The sequence below is a fragment of the Papio anubis genome, chromosome X (assembly GCF_008728515.1).
Source record: "Papio anubis isolate 15944 chromosome X, Panubis1.0, whole genome shotgun sequence".
NCBI lineage: Eukaryota > Metazoa > Chordata > Mammalia > Primates > Cercopithecidae > Papio > Papio anubis.
Genome location: NC_044996.1, coordinates 63,008,779 through 63,033,208, shown reverse-complemented (window position 1 = coordinate 63,033,208; position 24,430 = coordinate 63,008,779).

Sequence of the window (24,430 nt, the reverse complement as noted above, 5' to 3'; positions counted from 1 at the left end):
GGAAGAGGCACTGATGAGGGTAGGAAAGACAGTCTTAAATTTCTGACACCAACCCTCTCTCATCACCCTGTCAGTAGCTGGCAGTGTAGCATGGAGAAAGAATCTGTGCACTTGGGGGAGGGACAGCACAGCAATTGTGGTGCTTTGCACTTGAACACAGTGCTGCCAACACCAAGCAGAACTCAGCTGGTACTCATGGAAGGAGCATTTAGACCAGCCCTAGCCAGAGGGGAATTGCTTATCCTGGTGGTCGGAGCTTGAGTTTCAACAAGCATTGCCTCTTTGGGTCAAACTTGAAAGGCAGTCTAGGCCATGAGGACTGCAACTCCTAGTCAAGCCCTAGTGCTATACTGGGCTTGGAGCCAGTGGACTTGGAGGGCACATGACTTAGTAAGATACCAATCTGGATGGCTAAGAAAGTGCTTGTGTCACCCCTCCCCCAACTCCAAGCAGCACACCTCCCAGCTCTAAAAGAGACCCCTTCCTTCCACTTGAGGAGAGGAGAGGGATGAGTAGAAAGGATTTTGTCTTGCAATGTGTATGTCAGCACTACCACAGTAGGATAGGGCACTGGGCAGCGTCATGAGGCCCCGATTTCAAGCTGTAGCTCCAAGACGACATTTCTAGACCCACCCTGGGCCAGAAGGACAGTGCAGCCCTCAGTCTGTGGCCAAAGGCCCAAGAGCTCCTGGCAAATCATTGGTGTAAGTCCAAGAATCTAAAAGCTGAAGAACTTGCAGTCTGATATTTGAGGGCAGGAAGCATCCAGCATGGGAGAAAGATGGAGTCCAGAAGACTCAGTAAGTCTGTACTTTCCATGCCTGCTTTTATGCTGGCAGTTGATTAGATGGTGCCCACCCAGATTGAGGGTGGGTCTGCCTCTCCCACCCCACTGACTCAAATGTTAATTTCCTTTGGCAACACACTCACGGACACTCCCAGGAACAATACTTTTCATCTTTTAATCCAATCAAGTTGACATTCAGCATTAACCGTCACATTCTCTTTAGCTCTAATAATATTTGCTTTATATGTCTGTGTGTTTCAGTGTTTAGTACATATATATTTACAATTGCTATATCCTCTTTCTAAATTGATGCCTTTATCATTGTATACTGACCTTCTTTGGCTCTTCTTATAGTTTTTGTATTGAAGTTCATTTTGCGTAAGTACAGCTACTCCTGTGTCTTTTTTGGTTTTCGTTATCATGCAATATGTTTTCTATCCCTTTATTTTCAGTCTACGTATGCCTTTATAGGTGAACTGTGTTTTTTTGGAAGCAACTGATTATTGTGTATTTTCTTTTATGCATTCAGGCACCCTATAAACAAATGAAAAAACATGATCCATGATCGTGGATTGGAAGAATCAATATCATTAAAATGGCCATGATTTGATTCAACACTATTCTTATCAAGACACCAACATCATTTTTTTTTTTTTTACAGAACTAGAAAAAACTATTCTAAAATTTATATAAAACCAAAAAAATAGTCCAAATTCCCAAAGCACTTCTAAGCAAAAAGAACAAAGCTGGAAGGATCACATTATTTGACTTCAAACTACACTACAAGGCTGTAACCAAAACAGCATGGTAGTGGTACAAAAACAGACACAGACCAATGGAACAGAAGAGAGAATGCAGAAACTAAGACATGCATCTACAGCCATCTGATCTTCAACAAAGTTAATGAAAATCTGCAATGGGGAAAAGACACCCTATTCAAAAAATGGTGCTGGGATAGCTGGCTAGCCATATGCAGAAATGTAAAACTAGACCCCAACATTTCTCCATGTACAAAAATGAACTCAAGATAAAGACTTAAATATAAGTCCTCGAGCTATAAGAATCATGGAAGAAAATCTAGAAAACACCATTCTGAATATTGGCCTTGGGAAATAATTTATGATGAAATCCTCAGAAGCAATTGCAACAAAAACAAATATTGACAAGTGTGACCTTATTACACTAATAAGATTGTGCACAACAAAAGACGTTATCAATAGAGTAAATTGACAACATACAGAATGGGAGAAAATATTCACAAACTAGGCATCTGACAAAGGTCTGATATCCAGAATGTATCAGGAATGTAAGCAATCGAACAAGCAAAAAGAAATCCCATTAAAAAATGGGCAAATTCCATGAGCAAACACTTCTCAAAAGGCATAAAACTAGCCAAAAAATATTTAAAAAAGCTCATCACTACTCATCAGAGAAAGGCAGACCAAACCACAATGAGATACCATCGCCCACCTGTCACGATGACTTTTTTTTTTTTTTCTTCTTTTTTGAGGGAGTCTAGCTCTGTCGCCCAGGCTGGAGTGCAGCCGCGAATCCCTGCTCACAGCAAGCTCCGCCTCCCAGGTTCACGCCATTCTCCTGTCTCAGCCTCCCTAGTAGCTGGGACTACAGGCGCCGGCCACCACGCCCGGCTAATTTTTTGTATTTTTTTAGTAGGAACGGGGTTTCACCTTGTTAGCCAGGATAGTCTGGATCTCCTGACCTTGTTATCTGCCCACCTTGGCCTCCCAAAGTGCTGGGATTACAGGCGTGAGCCACCGCGCCCGGCCCACAATGGCTATCATTATAAAGTCAAAAAACAACAAATGTTGGTGAGGCTGCAGAGAGAAGTGAATGCTCCTACATTGTTGGTGGGAATGTAAAGTAGTTCAGCCACTGTGAAAAAGCCATTTAGTGACTTCTCAAAGAATTTAATACAGAACTGCCATTTGACCCAGGAATCCCTTCACTGAGTATATATCCAAAAGAAAATAAATCATTCTATCAAAAAGACACATGTATTTGTGTATTTATCACAGCACTGTTCACTATACCAAAGACATGGAATCAACCTAGATGTCCATCAATGATGGATTTTATAAATAAAATGGGGTACACAGACACCATGAGATATTATGCAGCTATAAAAAGGAATGAATTCATGTATTTCGCAGCAACATCAGTGCAGCTGGAGGCCATTATTCTAAGCTAATTGATGGAGGATTAAGAAACAAATACCACATGTTCTCATTTATAAGTGGGAGATAAACATTGGGTACTCATGGACGTAAAGATAGCAATATTAGATGTGGGGGACTACTAGAGAGGGGAGAGACGGAGGGGTCAGGGCTTGAAAAATGAACTACCGGGTACTATGCTCACTACCTGGGTGATGGGATTAATTGTACTCCAAACCTCATCATCAAGCAATATACATGCAACAAACCTGCACATGTACCCCCTTGAATCTGAAATAAAATTTGAAAATATATATTAAAAAAAGAAATGCTAAGGGGAGTTTTTCAAGCTGAAATAAGAGGATGCAAACTAATAGCATAAATACTTATAAAATTAAGAATATAAAAGTAAGAATATACTCAAATTCAGAACACATTAATACTGTAATGGGGCATATTATCACTTTAATTGTCATATAAAAGTATACATCACTTTTAAATGTCATAAAAATTAGATGAAAGTATTAAAATAATGATAGGTACAATAATATGTTAATGAATACATGATATATAAAAGATGTGAATTGCAGCACCAATAATGTAAAAGGTAGAGGATGGAAAAGTTAAAATGTAGAGTTTTTTGTATGCAGTCTAAAGTAAGTTGTTATCAGCTTATCATAGGCTGCTTTAACCATAAATTTTTTGTAAGCCCCATGGTAACCACAAAGAAAAAACCTGTAGTAGATGCACCAAAAATAGAGAACAGAATCAAATCATAGCATACCACTACAGAAAAATGATCAATCACAAAGGAAGAGCACATGTGAAGAAGAATGACACAAAGGAACAACAAAAACATTGAGAAAACAATTAAGAAAATGACAATAGTTAAGTTCTTACCTATAAATAATAACTTTAAATATAAATGCACGTAACTTAAAAAATCATTATTAAATTCTCCAATAAATGTATTAAATTCTCCAATAAAATGTCATGTAGGGACTGAATACGTTAAAAAAATAAAGATCCAGTTATACGCTGCCTACTGAATAAAGAAAACATGGTATATATACACAAAAGAATATTATTGAGCCTTAAAAAAAGGAATTCCTGACATTTGTTAAATCATGGGATAAATTTGTAGGATGTTAAGTGAAATAAACCAGGCACAGAATAACAAATACTGCATAATTTCACTTATATGTTGATTCTTAAAACGTCAAACTCATAACAGCAGAGAGTGGAATAATGGTGGCTCAAAGTCATCTTTAGGGTTGGGATGGGAGAATGGGTAGATGTTTGTCAAAGGGTAAAAGCTTTCTCTTAGAATGAATAAGTTTCAGAGGTCTATTGTGGAGCATGGTGACTATTTAATAATCATGTATAGTGATACAATTTAAATGATGTCACTGCTCAAATTTCATGTCAAATTGTAATCCCCAGTGTTGGTGATGGGGTCTAGTGGCAGGTGATTGTGTCATGGTGGTGGATCCTTCATGAATTGTTTAGTACCATCCTATAGGTGCTATTCTCACGATAGAATTCTCATGAGACCCTGTTATCTAAAAGTATTTAACACCTCCTCCCCAGCTTGGTTCTGCTCCTGCCATGTAAAATGCCTGTTCCCTCTTGGCCTCCCACCATGAGTAAAGCTCCCTGATGCCTCCCCAGATGCTGGCCATGCTTCCTGTACAGCCTGCAGAACTGTGAGCCAAGTAAATGGCTCAAAAAGCCATTTAAAACTCTTAACATTTAAAAGAGCCAATTAAAACTATTTTCTTTATAAATTACTCAGTCTCAGTTATTTCTTTGCAGCAATGTGAGAATGGCCTAATACATATACTATACTAGCAAATTGCTAGGAGAGTACATCTCGAATACTCTCATCACAAAATAAATAAGTATGTGACGTGATGGATATGTTAGTTGATTTAATCATTTCATAATGTGTATGTGTATATATATATCAAAATATAATGTTGTACTCTGTAAACATATAAAATTTCTATTGGTCAAAATACCTTAATACAGCTAATACAGCTGTAAAAATATACAAATCCACTGAAACAAATAAAAAATAAGCAAAGCAATAATTAATTCCAGGCAAAATAAAATAAAGTACACAAAAGAAAAAGTATCCAGACTATGTTATAAGTTGCCAGTAATATTCATAAAGTAAGCAGGCAAAATCTGAATGTCGATCTAAATAAAACCATAGTAAAATTATATTCATAGGTGAGTGTGAAATGTGCCTGTGTATATTGCAAAATGGGGATGAAAAATACAGCTAGATATTTATATTCCACAGTGAAAATTCAATGGCTAATGCCCAAAATTATAAAATCAATAAATATCAATTGATATAGTTTGAATATGTGTCCCTACCCAAATCTCATGTTGAAATGTAATCCCCAGTCTTAGAGGTGGGGTCTGGTTGGCGATGTTTGGATCATGGAGTGGATCCATCACGAATGGCTTGGGCCATTTCCATGATAATACGTGAGCTCTCACTCTGCGTGCAAATGAGATCTGGTTGTTCAAAAGTATGTGACACCCTCACCTCAAAATCTCTCACTCTCTTGCTCTTGTCCTTGTCACCTGATACACCTGCTCTGTCTTTGCCTTCCACCATGATTGGAAACTTTCTGAGGCCTCGCCAGAAGCAGATATTGCTATGCGTCCTGTACAGCCTGCAGAACCATGAGCCTATTAAATCTCTTTTTATAAATTACTCAGTCTTGGGTATTTCTTCATACCATTGCAGGAATAGTTTAATACATCAATATTCAATCTTATTTAAAGAAATGGAGGTTAACATTTAAAATGTTATCTAAAATACTTGAAAATGTCTCTAGGAAGATATAAGCGGAGAATGAGTGGGCGAGCTATTTTTTTTTCTCACTAAATATTATAAAGCTGTTTGATTTATTGTTATGTGCATATTTAATTTCTATAAACTTAAAAAAGTAAAAGTAATAACACTGTAGCTAAAGAATATTTCTTACTCTTAAGTACTCTGTTAATGTCAGAAAATTTGTCCCTATGTTTAAGCGTACCAGCACAATCTTCTATTGGTTCTGCTATGCTTCTTACAGTACCTTTAGTAATTAGATTCATTGTTAGTGAGCTTATATTTCACATTTTAATGTTAACTCTTGCAACACCAACAAAGCAGTGAGGTTGAGTGGAAAACAGTCAGAACTGGGAGAATATGCTATAGTCCCAGCTGTGCTGACAAAGTCATAGTTGTGACTCACTGAAATTTCTGGGATTGAAATTCTTCATTTGCAATTCTTTTTTAGTTTTAAAATTGAGGTAGTAAGTAAGTTAGGTAAATTTGAAGTCCACTCTATTTTTATTATTTTCTGGTATTATCATTAATAAGAAAAGCAAATGTCACTTGGGTTTCGTAAGTCAATAAGCAATTATTATAAAACGAATACAAAGTGTGATCTTCTGGAATGAATGTTGAATGAGCCTTTCATCCTGGAAACCTATTTTTATTATAAGAAAATAACTGGTTCTGGGCAGTAAGCTGTATACCTGCACATTCACTGTTTTTTTCTCATTAAATTTTTTGTGTTTCCTCCACACAGCCGTGATCCCAAGAGCATACATTCAGGATATTGAATAGACAGCTAGGCCATTTATTCTAGTCACTTTCATTCATGATTATGCCTATTGAAATTCAGTGGTATTTAGGTGATATTTAGCCAGCAAACTAAGCAATACTAAATCTTAGCCTTGACATCATTTCTTCTTGTGAGGTTTCTGAGAAAGACAAATACATAAAAAGGCAAAGAATGAAAAATGAACACGATTGAATGTTAGGGTTTCCAGTCTAAAACTAAATATTGAACTGTAGTAAATTAGTGTGAACTGCACTAGAAACTCATATTTTCTAAGTTATGTAGGTATAAATAGAGAAGAATTAAAGTAAAACCTAACCTTAGCTTCAGAACTCACAAGTGTAATGTAATGAAATATTAACTAAGTCCTATCTTCTACTATAAGAAAGGATCAAGGGAGCTGCCATAGTTTGGATGTCTGTTTTTCCAAACCTCATGTTGAAATTTGGTCCCCAGTGTTGGAAGTGGGGTCAAGTGGTAGGTATTTGGGTCGTGGGGTGGATCCCTCATGAATGGCTAGGTGCTGTCCTCATGGTAATGAGTGAGTTCATGCTCTATTAGTTCCTGAGAGAGCTAATTGTTTAAAAGGACCTAGCACTTCTCCACTTTCTCTGTCTTTTTGTCTCTCTGTCTCTCTCTCTCTCTCTGTGCTTCCTGTCTCACCATGAAATTTCTGCACACACCAGCTCCCTTTCACTTTTCATCATGAGTAGAAGTAGTCTGAGGCCTTCATCAGAAACAGATGTTGGTGCCATGGCTCTTGTACGGCCTACAGACATGTGAGCCAAATAAACTTCTTTTTAAAATAAATTACTCAGCCTCAGGTTTTCCTTTATGGCAACACAAATGGACTACGATAAGAACCAAAGAGAAAAATAGAGCTTTCATTTCAATATTCAATGCCAGGGTTTGTCAAGGAAGAATGGGTGGTGATGTAGTAGTTAGATAAAAGAAAGATGTTCATGGATATTAAAGAAATGTTGTGTAGCATTCTTACATCTTGTAGAAGATCTGATTTGGTCAAGCCCACACACATTAGAAACTTCAGTTCCATTGAGAAGTTCCCTCACTACCCCTGTGTCTCAAGATTTCCTAGGACATGCCTTGTTGAAAGTTTCTGTAGTTTTTTTTTTTTTTTTTTTGAATTAGGTAATCATTTTTTCTGCCTTGGAAATATAACGAATGTAGTAATAAAGAGATGAAGAAGTGTTTTTTCCTATCCTTTCCAGTGGTGTCAGTTTCAATTTATGTTTATCTTTCAACTATATCCAGAAAAAGACCCAATTATCAAAAGTCATGCATGAGCTACGTGAACATTTCCTATGCTCTGGTCACTTTTTCTGTCACAAATCTTAGGTTTTCTATTTTGCTGTCATCAACGTCTTTATCTATTGTTTTCATGTTCAGGGTATCGTATTGACAGCCAGTGCTGTAACATTTTAAATTGAATCTTGCAAGTGAAGGTGAAAGAAAATGATAAGATATTGACTCTACTATAGTCTTCCTCAAAAACAAAAACAAAAACCAAAATGAAAACAAACCTATGACTCATAAAAGAGCAAAATAAAAGTTGTTTATGGAATAAATTAATATATTTATTTTAAAATTGGTCTTATTATTCTGGACTGTTTGTATTGACACTCTCAATACTAATTTTCTCTCCATAAATTCATAGAACTAGAACTACCGAAATAAGGTTTTAATAAATGTAAATTAAAATGTTACCTCCTAATACATAAAGAGTATGTGCAACTCAAATCTGTTGGGAAAATAATTAACTATATATGTCAGGAAAACAGAATAACAAAATGCTGATTTTAAAAATAGTGAAAACATACTGAGTGTTAAGATTAAAATTAATTTTCTTTTTGCATTTTTCAGGTATTCCAATGACCTTGTCTAGGTGTTAGAAGCCTGTGGGCTTGGGCAGAGTCTCTCCCCACAAAAATTAACACTATCAGGCAAGATTATAAATCAGTGAGTCTTGAACCTAGCTGCTAATCAGAATCACCTTAAGGACATTTTAAAAACACAAATTTCTGAAGCTGCCCTAAGAACAGATAATTAGAATCTGTATTAAAAAAAAAAAAAGAAGCAAACCATAAAACAAAACCAATGTACATATCACCCTTAAAAAGTCACCTGTTAATAGAACCGTGTTTGGAACCTATTAACACAGAACAATATTGATATTCTAATCTTTTTATTTCTGAAATTATTAGAAAAGTTATGTTTTAGCATAAAGGATACTGTATAGCTTACATTTAAACATATGTGTTTATTTTAAGTCATCAAATACTTCTTGAGAAGCATTTATTCAAGAAAGATACAGTATTAGGCAATTTATGAAATAAAAATATGCCCTGTCTTCAGAGTTTATAAATACTAGAGAAAAATGTGTATTAATGAACATGAGAAAATAGTAATGATCAATTTGACAAAATTCAGTGGGCCAAACGATTCAGAAATATTTTTACTTTTTTACATAGGTAATAATCATCTTGTCCATTTTATATCCAAGGTTCAGCTGAGGTCCTACTTTCTTGAAAAATATTTCCTGCATTACTCTCATTCTGGAAATATGTAACGTATTTATTCAATCTTTATATGTTAGTTAATGATGTAATCATTTTTAGTACTCTTTATTCTCATATCACTTACATAGTTACAGGAAAGCTGAAAAGATAGTATAGAGGATTCCCATACACTCTGAGCTCAATTTCACCTACTAACACTTAACATTATTATGACACATGTGTTACAATTAATGAACCAATACTGATGCATTGATATTAACAAAATTCCATAATTCACAGAGATTTCCTTAGTTTTTACCTAATGTATTTTTTTTTTTCTTTTTAGGGATTTCATACAGGATAACACATTACATTTAGTTGTCATTTCTCTCTCAGGTCCTCTTGGCTATGGCAGTTTCTAAGACTTTTCTTGTTTTTGATTAACTTAGAAGTTTTAAGGAGTAGTAGGCCTGGCGCGGTGACTCAGGCGTGTAATCCCAGCACTTTGGGAGGCCAAGGCGGGCAGATCACAAGGCCAGAAGATCGAGACCATCCTGGTCAACATGGTGAAACCCTGTCTCTACTAAAAATACAAACAAAATTAGCTGGACGTGGTGGTACATGCCTATAATCCCAGGTACTTGGGAGGCTGAGGCAGGAAAATCGTTTGAACCAGGGAGTTGGAGGTTGCAGTGAGCCGAAATCGTGCCACTGCACTCTAGCCTGGAGACAGAGCAAAACTCCGTCTCAAAAAAAAAAAAAAAAAAAGTTTTAAGAAGTATTAGTTAAGTATTTTGTAAAATGTTTACTATTGCAATTTGTTCGATGTTTTTCTAATTGTAAATCGTGGGTTATGAGTTATTGGGAGGAAGACCACAGAAGTAGAGTACCATTTTCATCAATATCAAGAATCCATAGCATCAAAATGATTTATGGCTGTTGATGTTGACTTTGACTGACTGCCTGAGGTAACCTTTGTTACATTGCTGCACCACTGTAAATGTACTATTTTTCCTTCTTTCTATATTATACACTTTGGAAGGAAGTCACTATGTGCATACCGCACATAAGAGTATTTGCATCCTGTCCTCGAGGGCAGGGTATCTACATAAATTATTAGGAATTCTTTACATGGGAAACTCATAATTCATTTCCATTAATTAATATATTTAATCATATACTTATATCAGTATAAATGTATAGAGATTTATTGTATACTGTGGATTAAAATCTAGTGCTGCCACTTTATTTTGTTGTTTAAAATTATCTACGTTTTGACATTGGAGCCTATTTCAGCTGACTCCTGTGATTCTTTGATATATCCCCATCCTTGTATGTGTGTATGTGCACATATTTATGTACATATGTATATATGTTGTGAGCATTTTCTTGCTTCTTGGCACCACAAGATGCGACAGACTCATCTTATATGTTTTCTACCCTAGTCCTATAACCAGCCACTTCTCCAATGAGCCCTGGTGCCTTTATTGGAGAATGGTGTTAGAAATCATTATTTAGCCACTAGATGGGCTCATTGTTACTCATGTGTCACTTCTTTTAGGCTCACTCAGCTGACAGAGAAAAAAGTACTTGTGTATGATAACTTTTGTATACACACATATCTATAAATAGTTCTGTATGTAACCATCTGTATCTATATTAAGCTAAACATGAGTTCATACTGATGTTTCCACTTCTCATCCATTACCATATGGATAGGTTTTTATTTCTTTCTTTATCTATAAACTCTTACTCCAACTATAAGAAAACTGTCCCAGAACTTTGGGAGGCCAAGGCGGGCGGATCACGAGGTCAGGAGATGAAGACCATCCTGGCTAACACAGTGAAACCCCGTCTCTACTAAAAATACAAAAAAATTAGCCGGGCATGTGCCTGTAGTCCCAGCTACTCGGGAGGCTGAGGCAGGAGAATGGCATGAACCTGGGAGGAGGAGCATGCAGTGAGCTGAGATCGTGCCACTGCACTCCAGCCTGAGCGACAGCGAGACTCTATCTCAAAAAAATAAAGAAAAAAGAAAAAAGGAAAGAAAAAAATGATCCTTCAGCCATGTATTTAATTAAATGTTTAATTCCAGTATACATGCCATTAGCTCATACACCCAAGGGAAGCTATTTTATCAGCTAGAGTACAGTGCTCATGTGCAGTTCTCATAGCCTTATGCTTGCAGATCCTACTCATTTCCAAAGTTGCTTGAGTCAGCACCTTTTCTCCCTCTCCCATTAAGTGAGGTTGTTTTACAAGTTTGTAATACAGTTAGATTATCCTGTCACATCCTGCATTTTTAAGTGACCCTCTGTCCACCTGAATTATGTTTTTAAATTTGCACATGCACCAGTTTCCGTGCAGTAAAGTTCTATAGGTTTTGAAAAATGCATGATGCCTTGCAATCACCGCAATCACACTACCTTGCATTCACTGCAAAATACAGAAAAACTTTACTGTAACCCAAATCCCTTGATCTTTATTTGTTTCTACCTCTTTATCACCCCTAAAGCCCAGATAATTATGGGTTACTTTGTCTTTATAATTTTACCTTTTCCAGAATGTTATACAATTGGAACCTTAGGATTTTTAATCAAGAATCATTTATATATATATATATATATATATATTTTGCCTTTTCATGGTTTGATAGCTCATCTGTTTGCTTCCAGCTTTTGGCAATAATAAACAAAGCTGCAATAAATATTATGCTTGGGTTTTTGTGTGATTATAGGTTATGAAACCAATTTTATAATAACTAGGAGCATGACGATTGGTTCATGTGGCAACTGTGATCATACAGTTTTGTAAGAGACTGCCTGTCTTCCAAAGTACCTCAACCATTTTGCATTCCACTAACAATCAATGAGTTTATATTGTTATTCAAACTCTCTAGCATTTATTATCATCAATAAGTTTTTAAACATTTCAATAGGTATGTAGTAGTAGTTCATTATTCTTTTAATTTGCAATACTTCAAAAACAATTTTGCTAAAATAAATAATAAATAAAATACTATTGCATTTTATATTTCTGTTCATGAACCATCTTGAGTCAAGTTTTGTGAATGTTGCAAATGCTGTGTCTAGATTTACTTTTTAAGACTTCACATTTTACAGTTCCTAGCAAAATTACGAAGAAGGTACAGAGGTTTTCTATATAGCCCCTATTCTCACACAAATCTAGCCTCTGCCATTATAAACATCCCCAACCAAAGTGGTACATTTGTAACACTCGGTGAATCTGCATCGACATATCATTATCACCCGAAGTTCACAGTTTATATTAGAGTTCACTCTTGGTGTGTACATTCTGTGGGTTTGGAGAAATGTATACTGACTTATATCCACCATCATGGTATTATACATTGTATTTTCACTGCCCTAAACATTCTCTGTGCTCCACTTATTTATTCCTCCCTCCCCCAAACCTTGGCAATGACTGAATTGTCTCTATAGATATGCCTTTTCCAGAAAGCCATATGGTTGGAATCATACAGTATCTAGCATTTTCAGACTGGCCTCTTTCATTTAGTAATATCCATTTAAGGTCCCTCCATGTCATTTTACGGTTTACCATCTCATTTATTTTTTTTTTTTGTGTGTGTGTGTGCTGAATAATAATGGTTCACAGTTTATTTATATGTTCCCACACTAAAGGACATCTTTGTTGCTTCCAGGTTTTTGGAAATTACAAATAAAGCTGTTATAAACATCCGTGTGCAGTTTTGTGTGGATATACTTTTCAATTCCTTTGGGTAAATACCAAGAAGTGTGATTGCTGGATCCTATAGTAAGTTTTTCTAAAAAGCACCAAACTGTCTTCCAAAGTGGCTGCTCCATTTTTTATCTCCACAGCAGTGAATATGATTTCCTGATGCTACACATTCTTGTTAGCATTTGGTGCTGTTAATTTTTTATATTAGCCATCTTAATAGGTGTGTCATATTTAGTTGTTTCAACTTGCATCTCCCTGATGACACATGATGTGGAACATCTACAAATATGCTTGATTGTCATTTGTATATTTCTTTTGTGAGGTAACTGTGAAGTTTTTGTGTCATGTTTTAGTCAGTTGTTTTCTTATTGTTAATTTTAAGAGTTATTTATAAATTTTGGATTACTGTCCTTTTTCATATGGGTCTTTTGCAAATATTGTCTCTCAGTATGTGGCTCATCTTCTCTTTCTCTTGACATTCCTGTAACAGAGAAGAAGTTTTTAATTTTAATGAAGCCCAGCTTAATTTCTTTCATGGATCATGCCTTTGGTGCTGGATCTTAAAAGTCATTGCCATACCCAAATCATCTAGGTTTTCTTCAACATTATTTTCTAGGAGTTTGTAGTTGTGTGTTTTGTGTTGAAATCTATAATCCATTCTGAGTTTATTTTTGTGAAGAGTGTAATATCTGGGTCTAAGTTCATTTTTTTTCAGTGTCGAAATCCAGTAATTCCAGTACTGTTTCTTTAAGACTCTATTTACTCCATTGTATTATTTTGCTTCCTTTTCAAAGATAGTTGGCTGCACTCACATGGGTCAATTTCTGGATCCTCTATTTTGTTACCTTTATTTGTCTATTCTTTCACGAATATGATACTTTTCATATTACTATAGTTTTACAGTAAATTTTGAAGTCAGATAGTGTGAGTCTTTCTACTTTGTTTTTATCTTAAATATTCTGTTTCCTATTTTGGGTCCTTTTCCTCTCCATGTAAACTTTAGAATCACTTTCTTTATACCCACAAAATAACATGCTGCACTTGTGATAGAGATTGAATTGGATCTGTAGATACAATTTGGAAGAACTTACTTCTTATCACTATTGACCCTTCCTATTCATTAACATGGACTATCTTTTCATTTACTTTGCTCTTTAATTTATTTCATCAATGTTTTGTCATTGTTCTCATATAGATCTTGTATATTGACACGGTTTGGCTGCATTCCCACCCAAATCTCATCTTAAATTGTAGCTCCCATAATCCCCACGTGTCATGGGAGGGACCCAGTGGCAGGTAATTGAATCATGAGGGCGAGGTTTCCTGTGCTGTTCTCATAATGGTGAATAAGTCTCATGTGATCTGATAGTTTCATAAAGAGCAGTTCCCCCACACATGCTCTCTTGCCTGCCACCAGGTAAGACATGCCTTTGCTCCTCCTTTACCTTCTGCCATGATTGTGAGGCCTCCCTAGCCATGTGGAACTGTGATTCCATTAAACCTCTTTTTCTTTATAAATTACTCAGTCTCAGGTATTTCTTCATAGCAGTATGGAAATGGACTAATATCTACATGTTTTGTTAGATTTATAGCTAAGTATTTTTGGAGGCTGCTAATGTTTACATTTGGTATTTGGTTTCAGATTCAAATTTTACTTGTTCATTGCTGAGATAGGAAAGCAATAAATGTCCAGCAATCTTGCTATAATTGCTTACTAATTAAGCAGGCAATCAAGGAAGTAAAAGGAGTAAATGTATTCTATTTAAATGGTCAACATATTGGATGAGGTCCACCAATATTAGGGAGGTCAATTTACTTGATTGAGTTCACAAATTTAAATGGTCCTCTCATTCAATAACATGCTCACAGACATACCCAGAAACAACGTTTAATCTAAATATATCTTCACCCAATAAAGTTGACATATAAAATTAATTATTATGGCTGGGTGTGGTGGCTCACGCCTGTAATCTCTGCACTTTGGGAGGCTGAGGCAGGCAGATCACAAGGTCAGGAGGTCGAGACCAGGCTGGCCAATATGGTGAAACCCCTTCTCTACTAAAAATGCAAAAATTAGTCAGGCATGGTGGTGGGCACCTATAGTCCCAGCTACTCAGGAGGCTGAGGCAGGAGAATCACTTGAACCCAGGAGGCAGAGGTTGCAGTGAGCCAAGATCATACCACTGCACTCCAGTCCGGGTGACAGAGTGAGACTCTCAATCAATCAATAAATTAATCAATCAATAAAAAATAACTATTACTCTGCTGATAAGGTTTGGCTGTGTCCTCACCCAAATCTCAATTTGAATTGTAATTCCCATAATCCCCGCATATCATGGGAGGGACCAGGTGGAGATAATCGAATCATAGGGGCAGTTCCCCCATGGTGCTGTTCTCACGATAGTGAGTGATTTTTCATGAGATCTGGTGGTTTTATAAGGAGTTTTCTCCCAGCTGCCACCATATGAAGAAGGATATGTTTGCTTCCCCTTCCTTCATGATTGTAAGTTTTCTGAGGCCTCCCCAGCCATGCTGAACCGTGAGTCAATTAAACCTTTTTCCTTTATAAATTAACTAGTCTTGGGTATGTCTTTATTAGCAGTGTGAGAATGGGCTAATACATCTGCCAAAATTCATACAAGAAGAAATAGACAACCTGAATGAACCTGTATTTATTTTAAAAATGGAATCAGTAACTAATAACCTCCCAAAACAAAGATCCAGGCTCAGATGGATTCACTGAAAAACCTAGCAAATATTTAAGAAAATTGGCTAGTTCTGGTGGTTCACACCTGTAATTAATTCCAGGCCTTTAGGATGCTGGAGAGAGGACATTTGAAGCCAAGAGTTAAGGCAAGATTTGGCAACATAGTGAGATTCATATATCTATAAAAATATTAAAAGCAATTAGCTATGTATGGTAGCATACACTTGTAGTCCCAACTACTCAGGAGGCTGAAGTGAGAAGATCACTTGAGTGCAAAGTTCACAGCTGCAAAGACCTGTAATTATACCACTGCACTTCAGCTGGGGCAATGGAGTAAGACTCTGTCTCTAATTATTTCATTAATTGAAAAATAAAATAAAGAAAAATCCCAATTCTCTACAATTTCTTTCAGGACATGAAAGCAAAGGCAATATGTCTAACTCATTTTATGAAGCCAACATTGCCCTAATACCAAAACTAAACACAAACATTACATGAAAAGAAAACTACAGGCAAATATCTTTTGTGAACATAGATGCAAAACTCCTCAACAAAATATTAAGAAATAAAATCCAAGAATGCATAAAAATTATACCTCATGATCAAGTAGGGTTTATACCAGGTAAGAAAAGCTGGTTCAACATTTGAAAATCAATTAATGGAATCCATCATATCATCAGGTTTTAAAAAATCACACAATTATATCTATAAATTCTGGAAAAGCATTTGATGAAATTCAAAATTCATTCATGATAAAAACTCTGAGCAAACTAGGAATAGAGAAAAAATTCCTTAAGTTGATTAAGCACATCTAGAAAAACATATAGTTAAAAATTATACTTATGATCAAAAACTAGATGTTTTCTTGCTTGCTAATATCAGGAACAACACCAGAAGATGTCCTCTACCATTACTCTTTTTCCACCCTGTACTGAAAATACTAGCTAATGCAATAAGAAAGGGAAGTGAAAGGCATACAGATTGGGAAGATAGAAAGAAAAATCTTTGCTCAAAGGTGACATAATTTCCTGTGTATAAAAAACCACTCTTGTAACCACTCTTGTAATTCTGTAGCCAAAGAACCAGTTGGGATACGTACTGCCCTTGGATTGGAAGTTGCACCATTGGCACTCACTGCTTCTCAGGCTATAGACTCAAGATTTGAAATTAGTCCATTTCATTTGTTATCAAATTTGTGGTAATAACATAGTTCACACTATTTATTACTGTTTTAATATCCATATGGCCTGTATTGATGTCCCCTCTTTTACTTTTTATTCTATCTGCTCTGATTTCTTTTTTTTTTTTTTTTGTAAGCCTGGCTAGAAACTTATCAATATTATTTAGGTTTTCAAAGAACCAGCCTTTGGTTTCATTGATTTTTCTCTCTCAATTTCCTTATTTCTAATTTTATTGTTTTATTCCATATTTTATTATTACTTTTTTCTTCTGCTTACTTTGAATTTAATGTGCCTTGTTCTACTTTCTTAAAGTAAAAGATTTCAGATGTGTCTTATTTTCTAATATATGCCTTCAATGTTATAAATCTCTCTCTAATCACTGATTTTTTCTGCTTTCCTCAAATTTTGATAACTTGTGTTTTTATTTTCATTTATTTCAAAATATTTTAATATCTCTTGAGACTTTTTTATTTGACCCATATGTTACTTAGAAGTGTGCTGTTTAACAATTAAGTATTTTGAGAATTTTAAGCTTTCTTTCAATTATTGATTTCCAGTTTAATTACATTTTGGTCTGAGAGCATACTTTGTGTAATTTTATTATTATAAATTGAGGTGCATTTTATGGTTCAGCATATGGTCTATCTTGGTGAATGTTTTATGTAAGCTTAAGAAGAATATATATTCTATTGTTGTTGGATGAAGTAGTCTATAGATGTCAATTATATCCAGTTGATTGATGATCTTGAGTTCACTAATGTCTTTAATGATTTCCTGACAGCAGGATGAGTTCATTTATGATGGAGGGGGTTGAAGTCCCCATAAAGGATTTATCTATTGTTTCTTACAGTTCTATCAGTTTCTGCCTTACGTATTTTGTTGTTGCCTCACATGAGCATTGTTGTTACATACACACACAGTGAAGGTTATTAATGCTTATTAGAAAATTTAGGTTTATATCTACAAGTAATGCCACCTTCATCCCCATTAATTTTTTTTGCTGTAAAGTTTGCTCTAATATTATCTATTCCAGCTTGCTTTTGATTAGGGTTAGCATGGTATATCTTTCTTCATCTCTTCAGTTTTAATCTATATATATCTTTAATGTGGGTTTTTATAGACAACATGTAGTTGAGTCTTGTTTTTTGATCCACTCTGAAAATTTTGTTTTAATTGTTATATTTAGGGTATTAGAATTGAAAATAATTATTGAGATAGTTGGATTAATACATATCATATAGGTTAATGTTTTCTGTGTGTTGCCCTTGTCGTTTATGACTAGGTTTGTCTTCTCTTTTTCTCTCTTTTTTGGTTTTAATTGAACTTTTTATACATTTCCATATGCCCTCCTCTTTTAGAATATCAATTATTCATGTTTTTTTTTTCCTTTTAGTGGTTGCTTCAGAGTTTACAGTATATATTTGCAGCTAATAAAAGTCTGCTTTTAAATGACACTATACCACTTCACCACGAGTGCAAGATGCTTATAAATAACAAAATATTTCTATTGATCTTTCCCTCCTCATTGTATTATTTCTATCATTCATTTCACTTGTAGATAAACTGTAATTATCAAATATGTTACTGCTATCATTATTTTGACCTGTTTTCTATTAAATCAATTAAGAATAAGAAAAATAAGAATTGGTATTTTAAGTTCACTTATTTTGTCTCTAATGTCCTTACATTCTTTATGTAGATCTAGAGTTTCTTACCTACATTATTTTTATTCTCTTTGAGGAACTTCTTTTAACATGTCTTGTAAGTGAGATCTACTGCCAAAAAACTGACAAAGTCTTTATTGTTGCTTCACATTTAAAGGATAATTTCACAGGATATGACATTCTAGGTTGGGGATTATTTTCCCCTCAACACTAATTATTTTACTTAATTCCACTCTGATTTGGATAGTTTCTTAGGAAATGTTAGATGTAATTTTTATTGCATTCCCTCATACTCCATAAGTTCCCGACCATCTGGCTTCTTTTTGTTGTTGCTTTTGTTTCATGGGTATACAATGTGTATATATATTTATAGCTTATGTGAGATATTTTGATACGGGCATGCAGTGCATAATAATCACATCAGGATAAATGCGGCATCCATCACCTCAAGTATTTATCCTTTTTGTTACAATCAAATTATACTCTTTTAGCTATTTTATTTTATTTCACGTTTATGTTCTTATTTTTTAGTTTTTGGAGGAAATCCATCACCTGAAGCATTTATCCTTTGTATCACAAATAGTCCAATTATAGCATTTTAGTTTTTTTAAGGTGTACAATTATATCATTTTTGAATATAGTCATCCTGTGTGCTAGCAAATACTAGGTCTCATTCATCCTTTCTAACTATATTTTATAACCATTAAACATCTCCACTTTTGTGCCCACTACTCTTCCTGGCCTCTGTTATCCATCATTCTAGTTTCTATCAACATGAATTTAATTATTTTAATGTTTAGCTCCTACAAACAAGTGAGAATATGAAAAGTTTGTCTTTTTGTGTCTGACTTATTTCACTTAACATGACCTCCAATTCCATCCATGTTGTAGAAAGTGACAGAATTTCACTCTTCTCATGACTGAATAGTACTCCATTGTGTACATGCACCACATTTTTTTATCCATTCATCTGTTGATGGACACTTAAGTCACTTTCAAATCTTGGCTATTGTGAAGAGCACTGCAATAAACATGGGAGTGCACATATCTCTTGAATATACTAATTTCCTTTCCTTTGGGTACATAGCTAGCAGTGAGATTTCTGGATCACAGTAGCTCTGTTTTTTATCATTTTGAAGAACCTCCAAACTATTTCCCAGGTTGGTTGTAATAATTAACATTCCCACCAACAGCATATGAGGGTTCCCTTTTCTTCACGTCCTTGCCAGCATCCTTTTCTTCACATTCTTGCTTGTCTTTGGATTAAAGCCATTTTAACTGGGGTGAGATGTTATCTCATTGTAGTTTAGAGTTGCATTTTTCTGATGATGAATGATGTTGAGAACCTTTTCATATGCCTTTTGGCCATTTGTATGTCTTCATTAGAGATTTGTCTTTTCAGGTGTTTTGCCCATTTTTTAAATTGGATTATTACTTATTTTCTATAAAGTTGTTTCAGCTTCTTAGATATTCTGGTGATTAATCCCTTGTCAGATGGGTAGCTTGCAAATATATTCTCCCATTCTTTGGGCAGTCTCTTCATTTGTTCATAGTTTCCTTTTATGTGCAGAAACTTTGTAACTTGATGTGATCCAGTTTGTCCATTTTTGTTTTGGTTGCCTTTGCTTGTGGTAAGGATTCTTTGCCAAGTCCAATGTCCTGGAGAGTTTCCACAATGTTTCTTTTAGTAGTTTCATAGTTCCAGGTCTTAGATTTAAGTGTTTAATCCATTTAACTTGGTGTTTGTACATGGTGAGAGATAGGAGTGTAGTTTCATTCCTCTGCATTTGAATGTGTACTTTCCCCAGCACCATTTATAGAAGAGACTGTCCTTTCCCCAATGTATGTTCTTTGCAGCTTTGTTTAATATGAGTTAACTGTAGATGTGTGGATTTATCTATGGGTTCCCTATTCTGTTCCACTGATGTATATGTCTCTCATCATCAAATACCATGCTTCTTTGGGTATTATAGCCTGTAGCATAATTTCAAGTCAGGTAATATGATTTCTTTAGTTTTATATTTTTTGCTTAGAATAGTTTTGGTTACTCTGGGTATTTTCTGGTTTCACATACATTTTAGGATGGATTTCTGGTATTATCGTGAAGAATGTCATTCATGTTTTCACAGGGATTGCATTAAATCTGTAGGTTGCTTTGGGTAGTATAAACTTTTTAACAATCTCGAATCTTCTGACCTATGAACGTACAATATCTTTCCATTTTTGTGTGTCTTCTTCAATTTATTTTATCAAGGTTTTGTAATTTTCATTGTGGAGGATTTTCACTTTCATTATTTCCTATGTATTTAATTTAACTTGTAGCTATTGTAAATGGAGTTACTTTTCTGATTTCTTTTTCATATTGTTCACTGTTGGCATATAGAATGCTACTGATTTTGGTAGATTGATTTTGTATCCTGAAACTTTACTGTTCATCAGCTTTAATAGTTTTATAGTGGGGTCATTAGTTCTTTTAATATAAAATCATATCAGCTGCAAACAAAGATAACGTGATTTCTTCCTTTCGAATTTGGTTGCTCTTCATTTTTTTCTCTTGTATGACTGCTCCAGCTAGGATTTGCAGAACTGTGTTGAAGAAGCAGTGGAGAAAGTAGGTATCCTAGTTATGTTCCTCATCATAGAGAATAGGCTTTCACTTTTTCCCTATTTCATCTGATACTAGCTGTGGGTCTGTATTATATGGCTTTCATTCTGTTGAGGTACATCCCTTCTACACTGTGTTTATTGAAAGTTTTTAATCATGAAGGGATGTTATTTCTTAAGTGATTTTTCAGTATTAATTGAAATGATCATATGATTTTTGTCTTACATTTTGTTTATATGATGTATCACATTAAGTGCTTCACATATGTTGAACCATTCTTGCATCTCTGGGATAAATCCCACTTGATTATGAGAAATTACCTTTTTAATGGGTTGTAAAGTTATGTTTGCTAGTATTTTGTTGAGGAATTTTGCTCAATATTCACCAGTGATATTGTCCTATAGTGTTCCTTTTCAGATGTGTCTTAGTCTGATTTTGGTATCGGGGTAATGCTGGCTTTGTAGAATGAGTTTGGAAATATTCCCTACTCCTCTAATTTTTTTTTTTTTTTAAATAGTTTAAGGAGGATAGCTGTATTACTTCTTTAAATGTGTGTTAGAATTTAGCAGTGAAGCCATCAAATCCTGGGCTAGAAGATTTTCTATTATGGCTTTGATTTGACTACTTTTTTGTTGGTCTGTTTGGGTTTTGTATTTCTTCATGATTCAAATTTGGTAGATTGTATGTGTCTAGGAATTTATCTATTTCTTCTAGATTTTCCAATTTATTGGCATATAGTTGTTTACACTACCCACTAATGATCCTTTGAATTTTGGTGATATCTGCTGTAATGTCTCCTTTTTCATCTCTAATTTTACTTATTTGGGTCTTTTCTTTTCTCAGTCTGGGTAAAGGTTTGTCAATTTTCTTTATCTTTTCAAAAAGCCAACTTTTTGTTTTGTTGATCTTTTGTATTGTTTTCTTCATTAAAATTCATTGATTTCTTCTGCAACCTTTATTATTTCTATTTTTCTACTAATTTTCAATTTAGTTTGCTCTTGACTTCCAGTTTTTTATAACACATTATTAGATTATTTGAAGTTTTTCTTCTTTTATGATATAGGAATTTATAGCTATGAACTTTACTCTTAGTACTGCTTTTGCTGTATCCTATAAGCCTTGGTGTTGTGTTTCTATTGTTTCAAGAAATTTTTGAATTTCCTTTGTAACATTTTATTGAATTACTGCTTATTCAGGAACATATTGATTAATTTCCATGTGTTTGTATGGTTTTAGAAATTCCTCTTGTTATCAATTTCTAGTTTTATTCCATTGGGATCAGAGAAGATGCTTGATATATTTCAATTTTTTGAATGTTTTAAGACTTATTTTGTGACCTAATGTATGGTCCATACTTGAGAATTATTCATGTTCTGAGAAAAATAATATTTAATCTGCAGCTGTTGCATAAAATGTTCTGTAAATATCTAATAGGTCTATTTCATCTACAGAGCAGATTATGTCTGATGTTCTCTATGTTAAATTTCTGCAGAAAGATTTGTTCAGTGTTGAGAGTGGAGTGTTGAAGTCTCCAGCTATTATTGTATTGGGGCCTATCTCTCTTTAGCTCTACCAATATTTGCTTTAATCTGGGTGCTCAAGTGATGGATGCATATATATTTACAATTGTAATATTCACTTCCGGAATTGACCTCTTTATTATTAAATACTGACTTTCTTTGTCTCTTCTTATAGTTTTTATCTTGAAATCTGTTTTGTCTGATATAAGTATAGCTAATCCTGCTTTATTTGGTTCCCTTTTGCATGGAACACCTTTTTTATCCCTTTACTTTCAGACTATGTGCATCTTTGTAGGTGAAGTGTTTCTTGTAGGCAACTGATCTTTGAGTGCAGCTTTTCATATCTATTCAGCCACTCTATGTCTTTTTATAGGAAAGTTTAGTCCAAATGGTCTTTCTTCTTTTCCTCCTTCCTGTCTTCCTTTTAGTTAAGATTATTTCCTCTGGTGGCATGATATAATTTATAGTTTTGAATTTTTTGTCCATTAATTGTCTGTTTTCAGGTTTGAGGTTACAATGAGGCTTGCAAATACTATCTTATAATTCATTATTTGGGACTCGTAACAATATTGCAGTACTTGCATAGAAAAGGAAACAAACAAGTAAAGAAAAATCTAATAAAATCTCTACACCTTAGCTTCATTCCTCTACATTTTAACATTCCATTTTCTACTTATACTTTACTGTATATGTCTTGAAATATTGTTGTAATTATTATTTTTGATTGTTTCTAATGAGACCATCAACAGCATTCTTCATTTCTAGTACAGTGTTTTATGTCCAACATTAATTTTTGATACTTTCTTAGGAATTTTATCTCTCTGCTTACATTATTTATCTGTTGCTGCATGTTGTCTATTACATATCTGAGTTTGGTTCTGATGTTTGATCTTTGTTTTAATACTTGTGTTTATTGCTAGTTAGTATGTCTTGCCACTTTTGTTGAAAGCTGGACATGATGCACTGAGTAAAATGGTACTGTGTTCAATAGGCCTTAACTGATATGGTGTTAAGATATGAGGAAAGAAGAAGCATTTTATTTGTTATCATTAAATATCAGTTATATCATGATCTTGTGCATCAAGACTGTGAACTTCACTACTGTTTTTTTGTTGTTGTTTGTTTGTTTGTTTGTTTTCATTTTCTCTCCGCTCCTTAGGTGCAACAAAATGGCTTGAGGTTGGAGTTATCTATTACCCTTCTCACATGTGGAATGCTAAATTGGACTGGAGTTTGGTAATTTCCTTCTATGGGTTTGTTAGAATCTAATAAAACCCCAGTAGAATAGACTGTTTAAATTGTTTTTCTTGAATATGGGCCTTGGTAAAAAGGATAGAATGTTCTGGTTTGTTTCAAAATGCTTACTTTAATTTTCCCTTCCTCTTGTTGGAAGCACCAGGAAATTTTCTCTGATCTTCACTGTGAACCTTGTCAAGTTCATGGTGGTAAAACTCACGAACTGGATACCCTTCCCTATGTCTGGGACTTCCTGGAGATTTTAATTCTCAGTCTGTTAACACTAAGCCTCTAGTAATTTGTCAATCAAGGCTTAGGGTTTTCTACTTTGGTACTAGTTCTGTGGATATTTCTAATTATAAGGGTTTTCTCTAAGTCGTTATTCTCTGTATCTGCTTGTCTGTCTTTCTAATTTGCAGGGTCAGTGTATTGCCATGAGACCTAACTTTTCTGATAGATCTAAGTAGAGTTGTTGATTTTCTGTTAATTCACCTTGTTCCTTGTTAGGATAGAGTAATGACTTCCAAACTTTTACATGCTGAACCAGAAACCAGAACCTAGTGTAATAATTTTTTACATATTTTTTGTTGTAATTCTTAGATGATAATCTCATATACTCTCAGATAAGGTGGAATTTGAGCATCTATTTTGAAAAAATCTTTTACTGATTTTTTTTTTCTTAGTAGTATTA